Source organism: Pollicipes pollicipes, unplaced genomic scaffold, assembly GCF_011947565.3.
Source record: "Pollicipes pollicipes isolate AB1234 unplaced genomic scaffold, Ppol_2.1 Scaffold_3087;HRSCAF=3621_pilon_pilon_pilon, whole genome shotgun sequence".
NCBI classification, from domain to species: domain Eukaryota; kingdom Metazoa; phylum Arthropoda; class Thecostraca; order Pollicipedomorpha; family Pollicipedidae; genus Pollicipes; species Pollicipes pollicipes.
In genome coordinates this window covers 43,195,891-43,200,173 of record NW_023596225.1, presented here as the reverse complement: position 1 = coordinate 43,200,173, position 4,283 = coordinate 43,195,891, and positions in this window count along the sequence as shown.

Sequence of the window (4,283 nt, the reverse complement as noted above, 5' to 3'; positions counted from 1 at the left end):
TACTTTCTGGAATTGGGTGCTTCTTGAAAATAATGGTTATGTTACCCCGCAATTAAGGATTTGGTACTCCCTCACCTCATGGGCCGACGCAGGGTTTCGTCGAGGCCACGGCACGAAAGTCGTGGTGCCCCTGCAATTTGGTGTCTCGTAAAAATATAGGTTATGTGGGTCTGAAATATGATATTGTTGGCCCTCTGCGATAAGATTTGGTGTCTGTTCAGTGCATCCCAACCTACTTGGGCCCAAGGGGGAGAGGAATGGCCTCATGGCCCCTTCCCCACTGGACCCACCTGTGCTTTGTGGTGCCTCAGGGAGTGTGCGCCTCTGGAAAATAAAAGCTGAGATGTCCGGTACTAAAGTTTTTTGGTGCCCCCTCGTGGAACAGGCAGATCGATAATTTTGAAATGGTGAAAGGCATAGATATTGGGATGTCCATGGGTTCTGAACACCGTTTAAAACCAAAGCTTTGGGAAATTTGAAATGCCCACTTATAGGGGCTCTTTAAAATAAAGGTTATGGTGCCGCGGAATGAAAGTTATGGTGCTCCAAACTGACCATTTTGGTGCCCCCTAGCCCATGGGGCCAATCCAGGATTTTGTCAGGGTAGAGGGCACAGCATTGTTATATCTCTTTAATTTCGTGGCAATACAAAAACAAGGTTTTGAGCCGGTTATGTTTTATCCGGATTTCAGTGCCTATCAAAAATGCACATTTGTAGTCATCTGTGGTGCCCGTGAAATTTTTGGGCTTTTTGAACATAAAGGTTATATGGATACGAAATGAAGATTTCGCTGCCCCGTCACCATATTTTGTCGCCCCCTCATCTAAAGGGACAGGGGGCTTAGCCCCATCCCACCCCCACCCCTACCACTCGGATCCGCCATTGGCTAAGGTCGGTTGACAGGACAAACCTCATCGCCTCATCGCTTCAAAGCGCAGCCCGTTATTTCTTCCTAATTTGGCATTCGGCTCCTCTCGTAAGCCCCGTTTATGTCACTGGTGTGGATCTCAATATATACCGTGTTGTTTTTATGACTGCAAAACCCAATTCTATGTTCCGGAAAGTGTTGTTTGCACATGCTATGTAGGTTTGCGCCTCTTTCGCACGAGACATGTGTACTGGGCCATGCTGCCTCTAAACTCTCTCCACGCAGGTTTTAAGCGCATGCTTCCTTCAAGTCAACAGGTACCCACCAACGGTTCAGGTACGCACGCGAACAGGTACGCACGCTGTATTGCTACATACGGCCCGCTGCTAGACGCCTGTTGCATATTGCATCGCTCATCCCGTTTCAAGGGCATTTGCAATAAGCACCGTTTAAAGCGCTCTCTGCTGCCCTTGCCCCGAGCACACGGTGTTCTTACCTCCATCACCAAGCACGAAGCAAAACAATGAAACGAACTGCGCGTATTAAAAACTATAGTTGACATATCCGTAATATATATATATATATTATTATATATATATAGAGAGAGGAGAGAGAGAGAGAGGAGAGAGAGGAGAGAGAGCGAGAGAGAGAGAGAGAGAGAGCGAGAGAGAGAGAGGAGAGAGGAGAGAGAGAGAGAGAGAGAGAGAGAGAAGAGAGAGCTCTCCCTAGGGAAGGAAGAGGCTAATGAGAAGAGAGCAGAGAGAAAGGTGCGGGAATCTCCTGAGAGAGGAGAGAAGCGAGAGTTCTAGAGAGTAGAGAGAGGAGAGAGAGAGAAGAGATAGAGAGAGAGAAGAGAGGGAGAAGAGAGAGCGAGAGAGCGCTCTCTCTCCTCTCTCGCTCTCTCGATATCTCTCCGGATATATATATATATATATATATATATATATATATATATATATATATATATATATATATATATATATATATACAGTGGTTGTATTTCCCTTGGCCGATCAGCTGATCGTTCGCGCCATTTTCATTCGCGTCAGCCTGCCTGTTGTCAAGCGCTTGAAGTTCGGCGCGTGAATGAAAATGTTCTCACGGAATTCATAATTACAATTGCAAACTGAAAATGGTTCTAATGGAAAACGGGGACATTTCGCGCTTTGAGTTTCTCAAGCGCTGTAGTCGTCTAGCACCGGAACCCACACAGATCGCCACTCGTCGCGCGGGAGTTGGTTTTCGGAGGCGGGTTCAGTGTGAGATCAAACAAGGAGCAAGTAAATATGGAAGCAAGTAAGCATTCTTGTCTCACATAGTTGCAATTGTCGGCAAAATAAGGATCATATTTTCACGAAACATCATTGCCGATATCCCATGCAGCAATAAGATAATGCGTATGACAGCGAGAGTAGGTAGTAGGTTAGGTTAGGTTAGGTTAGGTTAGGTTAGGTAGGTTGGTTAGGTTAGGTTAGGTTAGGTATGTTAGGTTAGGTTAGGTTAGGTTAGGTTAGGTTAGGTTAGGTTAAGGTAGTTAGGTTAGTGTTAGGGCTTAGGTTAGGTTAGGTTATGTTAGGTAGGTTAGGTTAGGTTAGGTTAGGTTAGTTTAGGTTAGGTTAGGTTAGGTTAGGTTAGGTTAGGTTAGGTTAGGTTAGGTTAGGTTAGGTTAGGTTAGGTTAGGTTTAGGTTAGGTTAGGTTAGGTTAGGTTAGGTTAGGTTAAGTTAGGTTAGGTTAGGTTGGTTAGGTTAGGTTAGGTGGTTAGGTTAGGTTAGGTTAGGTTAGGTTAGGTTGGTAGGTTAGGTTAGGTTAGGTGAGGTTAGGTAGGTTAGTTAGGTTAGGTTAGGTTAGGTTAGGTTAGTTAGGTTAGGTTAGGTTAGGTTAGGTTAGGTTAGGTTAGGTTAGGTTAGGTTAGGTTAGGTTAGGTTAGAGGTTAGGTTAGGTTAGGTAGTTAGGTTAGGTTAGGTTAGGTTAGGTTAGGTTTAGGTTAGGTTAGGTTAGGTTAGGTTAGGTTAGGTTAGGTTAGGTTAGGTTAGGTTAGGTTAGGTTAGGTTTAGGTTGTTAGGTTAGGTTAGGTTAGTTAGGTTAGGTTAGGTAGGTTAGGTGTAGGTTAGTGTAGTGTAGTTAGGTTAGGTTAGGTTAGGTTAGGTTTAGGTTAGGTTAGGTTAGGTTAGGTTAGGTTAGGTTAGGTTAGGTTAGGTTAGGTTAGGTTAGGTTAGGTTAGGTTAGGTTAGGTTAGGTTAGGTTAGGTTCGGTTAGGTTAGGTTAGGTTGGTGAGAGTTAGGTTAGGTTCGGTTAGGTAGGTTAGGTAGTTAGGTGTTAGGGTAGGTTAGGTTTAGGTTAGGTTAGGTTAGGTGTAGGTTAGGTTAGGTTTAGGTTAGGATAAACTAATGTGACGATTGTATCCCTTTCAGAAACTAATGTGACATTTGTATCCTCGAAAATAAACGAATGTGACATTTTTATTCCCGATTTGCCTTTGCGGTATTGGCTGCTGTGACCTTACTAGGGGGGGCTATCAAAAATCGGAGGAGTGCGTTTTGATCAGAATTAACGGCTCTATCTTTTTTGTCTTTTATTTTTTCGAAAATCCAAAAATTGTAGAAGTTATTAGATGGCAAAGTTGGCCGATTTTCGTGTTCAAGAAACTTCAACGCCCGATTCCTATCCAAGTTCCAATAAACTAATGCGACAATTATATCCTCGTTTGCACAAATTGTACCGAGTGGGGTACAAAAAATTTTCGGTAGGGAATTTGTGATGCAAGTGTATTAGTAAAAGATGCGCATTGTAAAGACAAATCGAACGGTGCAAAAAATTTTGATGTAACCCAAAAATTTAACGATATACATGGTTTTGAAAAAAAGCACAAATTGTACAATTTGGTCCCGATCCGGAAATAAGGCCGTAACCTAGGATTTTTTTTGCTTGCTTATACATCGTTGCGCAGGGCTTCTTTTGGTTTTGGATTTGGTCCAAATTATATTTAGTTTTCTTTTTATAAGCAAAAAACTTTTCATTGTCTAAATTTTTTTTTTTTTTTGAACGCTCTTACATCAAACTTGTTTGTATCATGCCAGACTATACGTTTCCACATTGGATGTGATATTGTTGCTTCTGTCTATGGTCTTTTTTTGTCTCTCTTTAATATTGTACGCTTCTAAAAGTGGTTATATATTCATATGTATAGGGTTTCATGTCTTTTATCTTTACTGGACACCTTATCATGCTAGTCATGTGCATGAATATGGTATGGCAGAAAGCTGTGACGCTGGCTATCTACTAGAAGAAAAATTTTACCAAATATGACATATAAAATTGGTAAATTTTCCCATGTTAAATCACGTGTAAAGTGTAAATTTCAAACTTCTGTGGTGATGGTCCATGTTTCGAAAAAAAGTTTTGAATTTTGATTA